We start from the raw sequence: 18,214 nt of genomic DNA, 5'->3' as shown, positions 1-18,214 counted from the left end.
AATAGTGATTTTAGGAATTACTATGGAATTTTTATGAATTCGTTGGAGTTGTTTTTGACCTCACCACGTTTTCTGTAAAAAAACAAAAAAACACGCACGCACACCGCACCACCTGGACCGAGGCCACTTCGGCCCACGGGCGCACCGACTGGCCCACCGGCCGATAGGCCGAGGCCGTCGCCTGTGCCTCACCGGCTCCTCGCCCGCTCCTCGTCTCCCTCGCACGTACGCTGCTCCCGCTGTCAGGTATGTCAGGTAGGCCCCGCCCCGTCATCCTCAACCTCCGCTCGTTCCGCTCGGATAGAGCACGCACTCGCGCTCCCGCAACCACCGGCGCCATTGCCCCGGGATAAGGCCTATCCACCGCGACCCCGAGCCCCTCTCCGCACCTATAAAACCCCCGTGACCTCCTCTCTCCATTCTGCCACTTCGCATCGTCCCTCGCGCCTCACAGCCGCCGCACTGCCGCGTTGGATCTCGCCGGAGCCGGAGTATCTCACCGGAGTTTTCAGTCGCCGTAGACTCCCCTACCTTCATTTTGTTTCTGTCAATCTTCGTTACTCGCCGAGGCGCACCTTGTTGACATGTTTTTGCCGCCTAGGTCTCGCCGGAACCGCCGCCCCAACGACCTGCGTCCTCGCCGGAGCACAGAGGCGCCGTCCCCGCGCAGCACCATCCCGGCCACCCCGACACGCGCCACCACCACCACCGCGACCCCACGCCGTGCTGGTCCTGTTCGCCTTCTTCCCCGCCGCCGAGGAGCACCGCAGCCGCCGCCCCATCCGCCGCCTGAGGCCAGCGCCGCCGCCCCTGTTCGCCGACCTCGCTCGCTGTGAGCCGCCCGCTTCTCCCCATTCGTTTATTTTTTAGTATTACCAGATCGGTTTAGTATTAGATCGGCAAACCCGATTTTAGTTAAACCGAACAGTTTTGATTAAAACCGATTGTTGGTTTTTTTAGTTAGCCACCGCATGGTGTTTTTCTTGTTTGGTGGCCGTTCGCCGTATAAGCTTCCACAGCAAACGCTGCTCGGCCAGCCACGAGCTGCCACGTGGCCGAGGACCTGCTCGCGATTATTTTCTTCTCTGTCTAGTCCATGTAATTAGCATATTAGCCCTAAACTTAGAATAGCCACAACTTTTTAACCGTAGATCCAAACTCGATGAAACCAGCGACAAGTTCTTCGTCATGTTTAGATCTATCCAGTGGTATCTTTTTTGTAAACTTTTGGCCAATTTCGAATTTTAAATTATTCAGATTTGAATTCAAACTTCAAATGGCCATATCTCCTAAACCGTAGCTCCGATTGAGTTAATTCTTTTTGCACTTTGTCATGGTAGCCAAACCCTATGACTTGGATCAATCTCATGGTATTTTTACACAAGTAGGATATGTCCATGATAGACTGACCACTATGCCTTGTATGCACCATAGTTCACATCACATTTTTGAACCTCATGTCATATGTTGTTTTGCACTTAGAATACTTTTGTGATGGTTGAGTGTGTTGGATTTTCATTTGGTTTTTCCGAGTCTTTCAATGTTGCATGTTATTTGGTTCTCTAAAATGATTGCTTATGTGAATGCAATGTTTGACTTTATAGATTTTTCAATGGAGAGTGACGAATAGTTCTATTAAGTAAATTTCTGAGAGCGATATAATCTTCATCAACTATTATCAGGCAAGTTCACATTTGACCATTCTTCCAATTACCTATGTTTATATTATGCACTTAGTCCTTTTGTGGTAGGATTGCATTGTAGGATTTATTGTTGCCAGATGGCTATGCCGTTACCTAGTAGTTCATTTGAGGTAGGTCTGATCTGTACATCCTTGTCACCACCGTGTAAGTTTATTTTTGCCTCGCTAAATGTAGACGTGGTTTGGGAAGTGAACATGGTGAGACATGAGTGACAAAGTAGTAAGCAGGACAAAGACTTGTAAATGAACTACCTGGGCGGTACTTGGTTTGAATGGTGGCGAAGTACAGTGGGAGCATGCATGGTTAATCCATGGTGGTGCACCACTAGTGGTCGGCCGCCCAGGCTCAAAGAGATCAATCGTATTCTCATGTCTAGAAGCTTACGTGTGCAGCCACAAGCCAATATGGGCTCTGTTGAGTAGTTAGTGTGACCCCTTCTGTGATGGGCTAGCAAATGTAGAATGAGTAGGTGTACCGGCCTATCCGTGGGTTAAGGGGAAATACTTTCGAAAGACTATGTCTCGGTCATCCTGTTCTCAAACACCAGGCAGTGCGAGAATTTCTAGGGAGGCGATTGAGTCTTGTGGGGAAAAGTGCGCAAACCTCTGCAGAGTGTTAAAACCTAATCAATTAGCCGTGTCCCCGGTTACGGACAACTTGAGCATCTAGTAGTGAAAATGCCGGGAGATCTCCTCACCTTTAATTAAACAGTTGGGTTTTAAATGAAACTTGGGATTGGATCGAGTTGGGTTTGCCAACTCATCCTATGCTATACTATAGTGATAGAATAATATCTTTTATTCTAGGGAAAAACTAGCTTTATGCAAAAACTAAACTTAGAGCTTTCCACCAACCAAATTGCATGTACAAATAGGTTCATTATTCTTATTATGTGACTTGCGAGTACATTCAATGTACTGACCTACAGGGCTGCAACGTCTTATGTTGCAGGAATTTCTATGATGAGTAAGAGTTACGTTGTAGGGTTACGGTCTACACTCAACTTGCCGTTGGCGTTGATGGGACTCCACAGCCATTCGATTATTTCCGCTGAGACTTATGAGGTATATACCAGTTTTACGTTATTTATACATGTGATTGCACTCTGATATATATACATCGATGTACTGTGCGTGCCAGCATACCGATCCAGGGATGGCACATATACACAGAGGCTTGACCGTTTGAGGTCGGGTCGCTACACTGGAGAACCCAGTGCTTGCCTAAGGGAATCCCGGAGTACCCGTGTGATCACCCTATGGAATGCCACTCAGGCTCAAAGGGATCATAAGATTATTCATGCTAGAAACTTCCGTGTGCAGCCACAAGCCATTATGGGCTCTGGCATAGTTGAGTATGTTGTGTGACCTCTTTCAGTGGTAGGCTAGCAGATGTAGGGGTTGTAGGTGGTACTGTCTACCCAGAGTAAAGAGTTAATGCTTCTGAAAGACTGTGTCTCGGTCATCCGTTTCTCAAACATCATGTAGTGCGAGAAATCCAACGGAGGAGATCGAGTCTTGTGGGGAAAAGTGCGGACACCTCTGCAGAGTGTACAAACTAATCATGGTTAGCCGTGTCCCCGGTTATGGACGTCTTGAGTCTCTGGTACTTGGATTATCATGTTGATGTCAACACTTTACTTAATTAATTTGTTTGGGTTAATGATTACTATTTTGGGATTGAGTTGTAGGAACCTTCTCAATATTTCAACCAACTTTAGTTAAACAAAATTTATTCCTTTGTTGTAGGAAAAAATTAGCTTTATGCAAAATTAAACTTAGAGCCTCCACCAGCCAAATATGCATGTAGTGATAGTCATTATTCAACATTGCTCTACAGTGTGAAATTGCCAGTACATTCAATGTACTAACCTATATGGCTGCAACGTTTCATGTTGCAGGATTCTTACGACGAGTAAGTGATACGTCAGGGTTATGATTTCTACACTCAACTTTGCCATTGGTGTTGATGGGAATCCAGAACCTTGTTGTTACTTCCGCTATTTGGATTGAGGTAATAGTATTTACGTTACTTTATACATGGGATTTACCTCTGTTATAAATCCTCGAGTACTGTGTGTGTCCGCATACCCATCCAGGGATGACACTTAAGCACAGAGACTTCGATCCATTTGGGTCGGGTCGCTACATCAAACCTTTTCAACTTTCACGCAATACATGAGCGTGAGCCATGGACATAGCATTATAGGTGGAATAGAAGGTGGTTGTGGAGAAGACAAAAAGAGGGAGATAGTCTCACATCAACTAGGCGTACCAATGGACTATGGAGATGCCCATTAATAGATATCAATGTGAGTGAGTAGGGATTGCCATGCAACGGATGCACTAGAGCTATAAGTTTATGAAAGCGCAAAAAGAAAACTAAGTGAGTGTGTGATACGTCTCCAACGTATCTATAATTATGAAGTATTCATGCTGTTATTTTATCATTCTGGGGTGTTTTACAATCATTTTATAGCAACTTTATATCATTTTTCGAGACTAACCTATTGACCCAGTGCCCAGTGCCAGTTGCTGTTTTTTGCCTGTTTTTTACATCGCGGGAAATCAATATCAAACGGAGTCCAAACACCACGAAACTTTTTGGAGATTTTTTTTGGACCAGAAGGAACCCAATGGGCCAGAGCTGCAACTGCGGGGTGCCCCAAGGGGGGCACAACCCACCAGGGCGTGCCAGGGCCCTCTGGCGCGCCCAGGTGGGTTGTGCCCACCTCGGTGGCCTCCTGCACCCCCTCTTTGCACTATAAATTCCCAAATATTCTGAAACCCTTCGGGGTTAACCTAGATCGGAAGTTCCGCCACTGCAAGCCTCTGTAGCCACCGAAAACAAATCGGGAGCCCATTCCAGCACCCTGCCGGAGGGGGAATCATCTCCGGTGGCCATCTTCATCATCCCGGCGGCCACCACGATGAGGAGGGAGTTGTCTACCCTCGGGGCTGAGGGTTTGTACCAGTAGCTATGTGTTTAATCTCTCTCTCTCTCTCTCTCTCGTGATCTATATCACAGGCTTTGTTAATATAGATGGATCATATGATGTTTCTTCCATCTATACTCTTGTTGTGATGAATTGAATCTTTACCCTTTGAAGTTTTGTCATGTCGGATTGAATGTTCAGATTTGAGAACACATGATGTATGTCTTGTGGTATGAATACTTGAGGTGACATTGGGGTATCTTATTGATTCACTTGATATATGTAATGGCATTCAACTTGCGGATTCCCACGGTGATATTGGGGTAATCTTTGCAGAGGGGTTGATGCACGTTTTTATTATCTTTTCTTCGATAGAAACTTTGGGGTCCCCTTTTTTTTTGACTGGAAACTGTGAGGCAACAGCCCCACAGTATTTTATTAAAGCTCAACCACCAAAATACAAAACGTTCTGGAAGATAAACTAGGGGGGAAACTACTTACCTTTTTACCAATGTACATATTTACGGGTAAAGATACATAAATACAAAGAGCCAGCTAGGGCAAAGAATTGATCCAAAGCAACAGCAAAGGTTTTAGACTAGACTTGAATCTGTGGGACAGCAGAGTAACATCATGGATGAAGTTCCTCCTCCAAGCTGCAAATGTGGGCCTTTCATGTCTGAAGATTCTGCCATTCCTGAGCAGCCATACATTCCATGCAGCTAGATAAACAACCTCTTTGAAGAAAGGTTGTCCAAAACTCTTCCTTGCAGCAATTAAACACTCAGTTGGGGATAAACCAGCTAACCACTGAATGTGCAAGTAGTTCCAAACTCTTGTGCTGAATTGACATGTGAAGAAAAGGTGGTCTCTGTCCTCATGACCATGAGCATAGCATAAGGGGAAAGTGTTGTCCTCCTGAGGCGATCGCTAGTGTCTCCTGACTAGCAAATCTCTGGTATTGAGCCTGTCATTGAGCATTAGCCACGCAAACACCTTTGTCTTCATGGTAGCCCTACTTTCCCAAATCCATTTGGCTGGTGTATCAGTGGGGAGATGAGCATGCATCACTGTATAATAACTCTTGGCAGAAAATGTTCCTTTGCCAGGTTTCAAAGACCAAGAATCATTGATCCTTTCATCAGCATTTAGGTCTAGGAGACCAGCCTGGACAGTGATCATCTCATCCATTGCTTCTGGTGACAAGGGCAGATGAAAAAGCTCAGACATATCATATGTGTTAATAACATCTCTTACAGATACGTTATCATCAATGGCAAAAGAGAATAGCCTAGGAAACCTTTCCCTGAGTGGAACAGAAGATCCTAAAAGGATCCAAGCATCAAACCAGAAAACAACAGAGTCCCCCATGTTTATGGTGACCTCAGAGTAGAGTCTGAAAACTTCATTGAGTTTGAGCATATCTCTCCACCAATAAGAACCACATAGAACTGTTCCATGAGGTAAAACACCATCATAGTATGTATTCCAAATAAGAGAGACCCAAGGGATGTCAGCTTTGTTATAAAACTTGGAAAGGTGCTTGGAAAGGAGAGCTCTGTTCTGGATGTTCAGATTTATTATCTCCATGCCACCTTGTCTTTGGGCCTATTAACAAGAGGCCAAGCTGCTTTGTGTGGATTGAGTATTATGAATATGAATATGCTTTGGTGTTATTCTAGTACGAACTCTAGGATAAATCGAACGGAAAAAATAGCTTTGTGTTATTTTAGTACGTACTCTTGAATAGATCGAGCGGAAAGAATAGCTTTGAGGTGGTCTCGTACCCTACAAACAATTTCTATCTTTTGTTCTCCGCTAATAGGAACTCGGGAGTGATTCTTTGTTGCACTCTGAGGGATAATCATATGATCCAACTATGTTAGCATTGTTGAGAGGTTGCACTAGTGAAAGTACGGACCCTAGGCCTTGTTTTCAAGCATTGCAATACCGTTTTTGTGCCCATTTACTATTTTCTACCTTGCTTTTTTATTTATTCAGATTATAAAAATATATTTCTATCATCCATATTACACTTTTATCACCATCTCTTCGCCGAACTAGTGCACCTATACAATTTGCCATTGTATTGGGTGTGTTGGGGACACAAGAGATTTCTTGTATTTGGTTGCAGGGTCATTTGAGAGAGACCATCTCAATCCTACACCTCTCATGGATAAACCTTAGGGCATCCACTTGAGGGAAAATTGCTACTGTCCTACAAAACTCTACGCTTGGAGGCCCAACACGTTTCTACAAGAATAAAGTTGCATAGTAGACATCAAGCTCTTTTCCGGCGCCGTTGCCGGGGAGGTGAGTGCCTGAAGGTATATCTTTAGATCTTGCAATTGAATCTTTTAGTTTCTTGTTTTATCACTAGTTTGGTTTATAAAAGAAAACTACATAAAAAATGGAATTTAGGTTGCATCATATTGTTGATCATCTTTATAATATTTTTCTTGAAAATGATGGTTTGGAAAATTGTGCTCAATTGTTAGAAGAGGAAGTCAATAAAATGATTTGCACAAAATATTTGAATGATGAGCATGCTTGCAATGTTGTTAGTGTGAATTCTTTGAATATCCAAAATGCTAATGATGATTGCACAAGTCATGACAAAAATGTTTCTTATAAGCATGTCACTTTTTGCGGAGTGAATTGGAAGTGCCTTTGCACACAAAAAAGGGAAGATTGATTTTGTAAGAAGCATAAATATTTAGAAACGAAAAAGTTGGAAGAGAGGCTAGATGATTGTGCTGAAAGATGTTATTTTTTTCGCCATCCTTGTGAACTTTGCAATGAACTTGGTCATTTAAATCTCCAATGCAAATTATTTCATGATCAAATCGTGTCCAAAAATTGTGATGACTTGATTACCCTTGAGCATCATAAAGAGCTTAGTCTTCTTTTGGGGTATGAAGAAATGAAGCGTATAACTAAGGGTTTTCCAAATCCCGAGAGATTTCTTGATTTTGATCTAAAAGAAATTTATATGTTTTGTACGGTAAATTGCATTGAGAATCCTTATATTGACAACTACTTAAAGACAAGAAAACAAATGGAGTATGAAGAGAGTACTAATGAAAGGGAAAATGTTTCCCAATACCCTCCTAGTGTTTATTATGATAAATCAGGTAACGAGGAGGAGCTTCCTATCCAATCAATCTCTTCAACAAGAAGCTTAAAGAAATTAATTAAACCCACACATGATGTGGTGAAGAAGAAGAAAAGAAGAAAGAATAAAGGTAAAAAGGTATCTCTCCCAAATAATGTTGCTCCTATCACCATTGTGCCTCATGAAAGTGAATCAAATATGTTGATGGAGGATGATGATTTTGTGATACCTACTACTTTTTGTAATGATTATGATTGGGAAGACAATGATATGCCTTATGATCTTGAAAATCTATTTAGCACTTGCTTGGAAGAATATGATAATAATGTTTGCTATACTATTGGTTCCATTCATGCTATTGATAAGAATGATTGTGATGATATGCAAAACCACAAGCTTGGGGATGCTATGTTTAATGAGTATGATATGTTTGAAAATTTATTTGCTGGAAAGCTTGTCCTAAGCTTGGGGATGCTTTTCTTAATGAATATGATCCTTTGATTCCTTCTACTTTCGATAAGAAAATTTATTATGATGATAGCATGCCTCCTATTTATGATGATTACATTGATGAAAGTGGGTTTGGAAGAGTGTCAACTTTAGGTAGTAGTGGTCCCACTATTTTGGAGGGTGTTTAATCTTATTAAAATATCGATTAAAGTGGATTTGGAGAGGTCATGACTTTATTTAGTGATACATCCACTATCTTCGAAGAGGTTTCAATTGATTATGACAATGAAGTTGCTATCTATGATGATTGTTATGATGACATGTATGCCATAAAGAGTGACACATCTTCTATGCTTGTGCATCATGAAAATAGTGCTGTATGTGATAGTTATATTGTTGAATCCATTCATGATGCCTCTGAAAATTATTATGAGAAAGGAACTTATGCCCTTACATATCTCAATAATATCAAGTTTCTTTTCTTTGTGTTGATTGTTTTGAAGTTACACTTGTTTTGCCTTCCTATGCTAGTTGATTCTTGTTCCCATAAGTTGTTTGCTCACAAAATCCGTATGCATAGGAAGTGGGTTAGACCAAAATGTGCTAGTCATATGCTTCATCATGCTCTCTTTATGTTTCAATTCTTATATTTTATGCGAGCATCATTAAAATCATTATGCCTAGCTTAAAAGGCATTAAAGGAAAGCGCTTGTTGGGGGACAACCCAACACTTTTACCTACTGTTTTTGTGTGTTCACATGATTATGCTAATGTATTGATCATGTATTATTGCTTTTGTTTCAATAAAGTGCCAAGTAAAGCCTTTGGGATCATGTTGGGTGATAGTTGATTTGATCTTGCTGAAAAACAGAAACTTTTGCGCTCACGAAAATAATTCTCATTTTTAACAGAAGAGTGCTTTTGAGTTGATTATTTTTGCAGAATTAATATACAAATTTCTCACGTGGTCCTAATTTGTTCATAATTTTTGGAGTAGCAGAAGTATGGTAGTTATCCAGATCACTACAGACTGTTCTGTTTTTGACAGATTCTGTTTTCATTGCATAGTTTGCTTGTTTTCTAGTTTCTATGGCTTATATTGCTCAATATAAATTGCGGAAATGATGTGCTACAGTAGGCATTGTGTGAGAACAATTATGAATCTTGTCTTTTACAGTACCAAAAGTGGAATGGTTTGCTCTTTATCATACTAACGTATCTCACAAAGTTCCGTTAAGTTTTGTGTGATTGAAGTTTTCAAGTTTTGGGTGAGACGTCGATATGAGGAGAATAAGGAGCGAAAATAACCTAAGCTTGGGGATGCCCAAGGCACCCCCAAGGTAATATCCAAGGACGATCCAAGCAACTAAGCTTGGGGATGCTCCGGAAGGCATCCCCTCTTTCGTCTCCAACAATATCGGTAACCTTACTTGGAGCTATGTTTTCATTCGTCACATGATATGTGTTTTGCTTGGAGCGTCAATTTGTTTTGTTAGGATTTGATTGCTTTTATTTAGAATAATGTTTTGCATCTTTTATTTCAATAAAAGTGGTAATGATAGCCTTTACTATGCTTATTTTGCAAGTCTATTTGTTGCTGTTTGAAAACAGAAAGTTTACCGCTGTTGCAAAAATTCCCTAGAAAAGTCAGAACATGATAAAATGTTGAATTTTTTTTCACAATAAGCTCTGATAAATTTTCTACAGTGTGTTAAATTTTCAGATTTTTTTGAGTTGAATAAGTATTGATACTCTTGAATTCTTGATAGACTGTACTGTTTTGGCAGATTGCTGTTATGTTTGCATTGTTTGCATATGCTTGCTTGTTTAATGAATCTATTTGAGGATAGGAGTATTAAATATGCAGAGGCATTTAGTATGCAATGCTAAATAATAATTTTAGTGTTTTGCTACAGTAGAGAATGATAAGGTTTTTGCATTGGTTTATACTAACTTATCTCACGAGTTCTTGTTGAGTTTTGTGTGGATGAAGCTTTTGAGATTTAGGAAAACCATGATATGAGAAGAATTAAGGCGACAAAAAAGCTCAAGCTTGGGGATGCCAAGGCATCCCAAGATAATATTTCAAGAAGTCTCAAGCATCTAAACTTGGGGATGCCCCAGTAGGCATCCCACCTTTCTTCAACAACAATTATCGGTTAGTATCGGTTGAGCCTAAGTGTTTGCTTCTTCACATGATGTGTGATATCCTTGAAATTTCATTTCATTTTTGTTTTTGCTTTCTGTTTTAATAAAGTACTTAGATATGAAAGTTTTTAAATAAAATAGAGTCCACAAATAGTTGTCAGGAAGGCTAAGTAAGCGGCATTCACATCCCGTCAACAAAGCTCTTTTCAATGTCATTTACTCATGTGCTTCACTTATATCCTATGAGTCATTTGTCGAATAAATTGAATGTTATGAATTTGAAATCATATCATGCCTAGTGGTAACTTCACATTGGGTTTAGAAAGTGAAATCTTTTGAGGCTTGACAATCACAATATTGGTCATACAAGCAATTCACGAATAATTAGTATAAGGAAGAGAACTTTCACATGAAAATACGCTATCTTGGAAATCTTTTGTGATTGTGAGCCCCCATCAAAGTATTATATGCCAAAATTGTTGACATTGGACAAGGAAGACAACGTAATGATTTATGTTTGCTCATATTCACATAGAAGTTATATTGTCATAGATCCTTCAACATGTGGTGCTTTCCCCCTATCTTTGTTAGCCAAAAATTCTGCACTAAGTAGAGATACTACTTGTGCATCCAAAAACCCTTAAACCCAAATCTTATTATGAAGTGTCCACCATACCTACCTATGGATTGAGCAAGATCCTTCAAGTAAGTTGTCATTGGTGCAATAAGGCAATAAAAATTGCTTCTAAAAGTGTAAGATCATTTAGTGTAAGAGAAAATTGAGCGTTGTACGAACTTGTGATGGTAAAGCAATAAAAGCGACAGACTGCATAATAAAGGTTGCCATCACAAGGGGCAATATAACGTGACATTCTTTTGCACTAAGGGGTTGATCATACAAACAAATAAGCGTATGGCAGCCTCTGCTTCCCTCTGCGAAGGGCCTATCTTTTAATTTTATGATTTACTTTTATGCAAAGAGTCAAAGTTTTTCTCTCTATTCCTTTTTATTTTTCTCCTTTGGCAAGCATCATGTGGTGAGGAAAGATCTAGGCACATATGTCCAGTTGAATATGGGTAGCATGAGTTATTATTGTTGACATCACCCTTGAGGTGAGTACGTTGGGAGGCAAAACAATAAGCCCCTATCTTTCTATGTGTCCGGTTGAAACGTTTTGCTCATGTGTATGCGGTGAGTGTTAGCAATCATAGAAGACTATAAGATGGTTGATTATGTGGAGCTCTTACTTACACTCCGTTGAATAAGTTGAATTGCAATTTCTTGGTGACTAAGAACATAGGTTGTTGAGTCTCAAGAGAGTTCATTGGTTGAACCTTAACATGTGATTTGGTTGCTACTATAACATCAGAAGTTTTTAAGAAAGAATTGCTGTTATGATGCTAGAAAAAGTGATTGAAATTACCATTGATCAAACATATGCACTTTGCTAGCATTCACACTTCATAAATTATTTCTTTTACCATTTACCTACTCGAGGACGAGCAGGAATTAAGCTTGGGGATGCTGATATGTCTCCAACGTATCTATAATTTATGAAGTATTCATGCTGTTATTTTATCATTCTTGGGTGTTTTACAATCATTTTATAGCAACTTTATTCATTTTTGGGACTAACCTATTGACCCAGTGCCCAGTGCGAGTTGTTGTTTTTTGCTTGTTTTTTACATCGCAGGAAATCAATATCAAACGGAGTCCAAACACCACGAAACTTTTTGGAGATTTTTTTGGACCAAAAGGAACCCAATGGGCCAGAGCTGCACCTGGGGGGGGGGTGCCCCGAGGGGGGCACAAGCCACCAGGGTGCGCCAGGGCCCCCTGGAGCGCCCAGGTGGGTTGTGCCCACCTCGGTGGCCTCCCGCACCCCCTCTTTGCACTATAAACTCCCAAATATTCCAAAACCCTTCGGGGTTAACCTAGATCGGAAGTTCCGCCGCCGCAAGCCTCTGTAGCCACCTAAAACCAATCGGGAGCCCGTTCTGGCACCCTGTCGGAGGGGGGAATCATCTCCGGTGGCCATCTTCATCATCTCGGCGGCCACCACGATGAGGAGGGAGTTGTCCACCCTCGGGGCTGAGGGTTTGTAGCAGTAGCTATGTGTTTAATCTCTCTCTCTCTCTCTCGTGATCCATATCATGTGCTTTGTTAATATAGATGGATTATATGATGTTTCTCCCCTCTATACTCTTGTTGTGATGAATTGAATCTTTACCCTTTGAAGTATTGTCATGTTAGATTGAATGTTCAGATTTGAGAACACATGATGTATGTTTTGCAGTATAAATACTTGAGGTGAAAGTGTAGTATATGTTATGGCATTCAACTTGCGGATTCCCGCGGTGATATTGGGGTAATCTTTGCATAGGGGTTGATGCACGTTTTTATTATATTTTCTCCGATAGAAACTTTGGGGTCCCCTTGTAGTTCTTTGTGTAGATTGAGTATTATGAATATGAATATGCTTTGGTGTTATTCCAGTACGAACTCTTGGATAGATCGAACGGAAAAATAGCTTTGCATTATTTTAGTACGAACTCTTGAATAGATCGAGCGGAAAGAATAGCTTTGAGGTGGTCTCTGATGTCGCTTGAAGCTACATCGGTATTTCCCCAAAGAGGAAGAGATGATGCAGCACAGCAGCGGTAGGTATTTCCCTCAGATATGAAACCAAGGTTATCGAACCAGTAGGAGAACCAAGCAACACAACGTAAACAGCCCCTGCACACAAATAACAACCACTCGCAACCCGACATGTTAAAGGGGTTGTCAATCCCTTTCGGGTAACGGCGCCAGAAACGGTGCGTGGACGGGAGAAAGTTGTAATAGATTGAATAAATAGATCGCAAATAAAATAAAGTGCAGCAAAGTATTTTTGTATTTTTGGTTTAATAGATCTGAAAATAAATGCAAGGAAAAAGCAGATCGCAAAGGCAAATAATATGACAAAGTGACCCCGGGGCCGTTGGTTTCACTAGTGGCTTCTCTCGAGAAAAATAGCAAACTGTGGGTGAACAAATTACTGTTGGGCAATTAATAGAACTTCAAATAATTATGACGATAGCCAGGCAATGATCATTATATAGGCATCACGTCCAAGATTAGTAGACCGACTCCTGCCTCCATCTACTACTATTACTCCACACATCGACCGCTATCCAGCATGCATCTAGTGTATTAAGTTCATGGAGAAATGGAGTAATGCAATAAGAACGATGACATGATGTACACAAGATCTATCTATGTAGAGATAAACCCCATCGTTTTATCCTTAGTAGCAACGATACATACGTGTTGTTTCCCTTTTTGTCACTGGGATCAAGCACTGTAAGATCGAACCCACTACCGGGCACCTCTTCCCATTGCAAGATAAATTGATCAAGTTGGCCAAACAAAACCCAAATATCGGAGAAGAAATATGAGGCTACAAGCAATCATGCATATAAGAGATCAAAGAAACTCAAATAACTTTCATGGATATAAAAAGATAGATCTGATCATAAACTCAAAGTTGATCGATCCTAACAAACACACCGCAAAAGAGTTACATCATATGGATCTCCAAGAGACCATTGTATTGAGAATCCAGCGAGAGAGAGGAAGCCATCTAGCTACTAACTACGGACCCAAAGGTTTACAAAGAACTACTCACGCATCATTGGAGGGGCACCAATGGAGGTGGTGAACCCCATCCGAGATGGTGTCTAGATTGGATCTTGTTGAGGATATAAACCTTAGAGTCACCCGCCCAGAGGGGCCGGGTTACCCATAATGGTCATCACCTGAAGCCCGGCGTCAAGCTTGAAGACGGTGGGCCAAAGATGGGCTTAAGACCCGGCAATGGCTTAAGGCCCGTGGTTACAACCGTTATTATGGTAGAACTTGTAGTGTAAAGCAAGAATAGTTGAGAGTCCGAGCCGGACACTCTTATGAGCCGGCTGGGACTCTGAGAGCCGCTGGGCGTCAACCTCTCTATATAAAGGGACGACCCGGCGGCGGTTTAGGGACAAGTAAGATCTGATCGAGAGCCAGGCATAGCAATCAAGCTCCCTGCTCATCGAAACCCTAATCAATACCACCTCAACTGGACGTAGGCTTTTACCTTCACCGTAAGGGGCCGAACCAGCATAACCCTCATGTTCCTTGTCCCGCTTAACCCCTTTAAGCTTCCTAGTTGCGATGGCTCCACGACTAAGTCCTAGCTCAAGGACATCTGCCGTGACAATTCCACGACAGTTGGCGCCCACCGTGGGGCCAGCGCACGGTGGATCTGAGTTCTTGAAGGGCAGCTTTGAAGGGCTCAAGGGATACGCTGTGGGCCGAATGACCAAGAGTCGTCGCAGCAAGCTCTACATCGACGATGCAAATTGGGGCCCCGACGCCGGCTCGATTGAATACGGGTACCGGGTCCCCTTCGTCGGAATTCATGTCTTCATTGGCAAGGTTGGTGAGCCGGGCCCTTAGCCGGATCTCTGCGCCGACCTCATCAAGACGGCTCAGCGTGCATGACCCGCCCGGATTCTACCTGCCTTGGAGCACGCTTTTGTGGGATGCGTTCAGGAAGGACTCTCTGAAGGGTCTGGATCTAGCGATGAGACGGCTGCCGGCTCTAACGGCGAGTCGTCCACAGATGAGTCAAACTCGTTATATCAACTCCAAGATGGCAGGCTCAGGGGCTGTTCCGATGGTGACAGTATTCCGGACCCTTTTGAGCCGCCGAGCCGGGTTGGAATCTTTATGGTCGGTGCGCAGCCTGTTCAAAACCCTGCCGCCGGGTCAGGAAACCCGGTGCCCTCGCCGGCTCAGGTGCTGATGGATCTCACGGACAAGATGACGGCCCTGTTGACCGCCACGGTTGACCCGGCGGATCAAGCCCAGCATGAGGCGGAGGTGGCACAGTTAAAGTTAGATCTAGTGAAGGCCAAGGAGGATCTGACGGCGGAGGGGATCAGGATGGCGGCGGAGAGGGCGGCTCTCGACGCCCAGACTCAGTTGATTCAGGCGCGGTCCTTCCGGCTCACGATGGATCAGAACGCGTCCAATGAGGTCATGAGTAGGAGGCATCAAAAGGCCCAATCTCGACTCCCTCCGGTCTATGATCCTCGAAACCTCTTCAACACGCCAGGTGCAGGGTCTAGTAACCCGCCGGGGGTCATAGTGCCCGGGTCTGGGACCCCTGTTTAGCCACAAGTGATGGGGCCTCCCCGGGTGATCCCTGCCCCGCCTTAGTATGTGCCAATACCACCGGGTCATTATGCTAACCCGCTGGAGAACATGGTCGCCGCAGCAGCACGGCTGGCGGCTCTCCCAATTGACGGCGACTCTCCAACGGCTGTTGAGACCCGCCGGGTCAGAGAACTCCTTCAGACAGCGCTGGCGCAGCAAGAGGCGTATTCCTAGAGCCGGGACAGGATCCACTCAACCCCTCGTCCAGGCCGGAGCCCGAGTTATAGCAGACACATGGTCTCTGCGACCGGCTCAAGTAATGTCCGACGCCATGACCCGCCCCCTGGCCATGGCCCGGCTCATAACGGAGCCTTTCATGCGGCAGACCAAGACAGAGCGCGACAAGAGGCGGAGCAGGCGCCTCAGTTGACGGCTTACCAGACACCCCCGGCTTATCCGACGACTTCCGTCGACGTGGGTATCCCTACGAGGACTGGAGGTGTCCCTTGTTTAGTGCCGGCTCTTCGTAATGAATGTCTACCCAAGGACTTCAAAGGGCCTAGGAAGGTGCCTAATTACACAGCTGATTTACAACCCGGAGCCTGGATCGAGAGTTACGAGATGGCCATGGAATTACTGGAGGTCAGTGAAGCAGCGATGGCCAAGTACTTCACCATGATGTTAGATGGGACTGCTCGCACTTGGTTGAAAGGTCTACCACCGAATTCCATCGGGTCTTGGGCTGAGCTGAAAGCCCGGTTCATCCAAAACTTCAAAGATACCTGTAGGCAGTCTATGTCAATTGTGGATTTGACTAACTGTAAACAGCAGGAGGGTGAGTCTACGACGCATTGGGTTCGCCGGGTCAAAGAGATCATACATTCATCTGATAAGATGGATGCCGGCTCTGCAGTCTTAATGTTAGAGCAGAATTGTCGTTTCCTGCCCCTGAAGATGAAACTCGGGCGGCTTAAGCGCGACTGCAATGATATGGGTACGCTGATGGTGGCTCTCGTCAAGTACGCCAATTCTGATAGTACCAAGGACCCCGCTTCAGATGATGAAAGGACAGGGAAGGGAAAGAAGAACGGCAATGGCAAGGGTCCTCAACATAACCCAGGAAACCAAGGAGGTGCAAGCGTAAGGGTGACGGCAGCCTAGAGTTCGTGGCCAACGCCAGCTCACAGGGGAATAACCAGCGACGCAAGGGGAGGCCACCTCCCCGAGCCGGCGGGTCAGGCCCGACGCTGGAGCAGCTGTTGAATGAGCCTTGTCCAAGGCATGGCTCTAGGGAGAAGCCAGCTACTCATTTGTGGAAGGATTGCGCAATCATGAAAGCCTTTAAGAATTCCAATGCCTTTAATGGCAACCATGGCCCGGGCGGCGACTCAGGCGCTGGCGGTTTTCATGGCCCGGGCGGCGGCTCAAATTCTAATCCTCAGAACGAGCAAGGGGGCTTTAATCAGCAGTCTGGCCAGGGTCATCAACAGCAGCAGGGGGGTTATCAGACCAATCCAAAGCAGCTTAACGGTGGACAGTATCACGTATTTACCACCAGTCTGTGTAAGCGAGATCAGAAGCTTCATAAGAGGGCTGTGAATGCTGTTGAGCCGGCGGTTCCACGCTATTTAAGATGGTCTGAGCAGCCTATTGTGTGGAGTAGGGAGGATCACCCTCCCCGGGTTGATAATCCGGGTCACTTGGCCTTGGTGGTGGCTCCTCAGGTGGGAGGATATAAGTTCACGAAGGTGCTCATGGATGGAGGCAGCAGTATCAACATCCTCTATTATGAGACTTTCCATCGTATGGGGTTGATTGATAAGAACCTCAGCTAGTCAAACACTATTTTCCATGGTGTGGTGCCTGGTAAGTCGGCTTATCCAGTTGGCAAGATAGAGTTGGAAGTGGCCTTTGGAGACGAGTACAACTACAGGGTGGAAAAATTGACCTTTGAGGTGGTCAAGATAAGAAGTCCGTATCATGCCATATTTGGGTGGCCGGCTTACGCCAAGTTCATGGCTCGGCCGTGTTACGTGTATTTACAGCTCAAGATGCCGGGTCACAATGGGACCATTACGGTTCACGGCAGCCGGAAGGTGGCCTTGGAGTGTGAGGAAGGCGATGCAACTTATGCAGAGTCTGTTTGTGCAACAGAGGAGTTGAAATTTTACAAGGACAATGTTGACCCAACAGATATGACCTCTCTGAAGAAGCCGACTACGGAGCATGAGCCGGCAATGAAATTTAAGTCGGCTGATGAGACTAAACTTGTTGATTTCGTTCCAGGTGAGTCATCTCAGCAGTTTAGCATCAGTGCCAATCTGGATCCAAAATAGGAAAGCGCGCTCATCGAGTTCATCCGTGAGAATAGGGACATTTTTGCATGGAAACCTTCTGACATGCCAGGTGTACCTAGAGAACTCGCTGAGCACACTCTCAATGTTGATCCGAAATTTAAGCCGGTCAGGCAATTCCTTCGGCGGTTTAATGAAGAGAGGCGGAAAGCCATTGGTGAAGAGGTGGCCCGGTTCTTGGCGGCCGGGTTTATTGTTGAAGTCTTTCACCCAGAGTGGTTAGCTAACCCGGTGCTCGTGCTCAAGAAGAACGGCACCTGGCGGATGTGTGTGGACTACACGGACTTAAACAAGGCATGTCCGGCTGATCCTTTCGCGCTTCCCCGT

General features: G+C 44.0%; 1 pseudogene; it reads left to right on the top strand.

Moving 5' to 3' along the window:
* LOC120963281 (uncharacterized) overlaps window positions 1-18,214 on the top strand; it is a 75,309-nt pseudogene that overhangs the window by 56,291 nt on the left and 804 nt on the right.

The sequence above is a fragment of the Aegilops tauschii genome, chromosome 4 (genome assembly GCF_002575655.3).
Source record: "Aegilops tauschii subsp. strangulata cultivar AL8/78 chromosome 4, Aet v6.0, whole genome shotgun sequence".
In the NCBI taxonomy this organism is placed as follows: Eukaryota; Viridiplantae; Streptophyta; class Magnoliopsida; order Poales; family Poaceae; genus Aegilops; species Aegilops tauschii.
The sequence above is the reverse complement of the archived record's forward strand: the minus strand, read 5'-3'. Positions and strand labels throughout refer to the sequence as shown.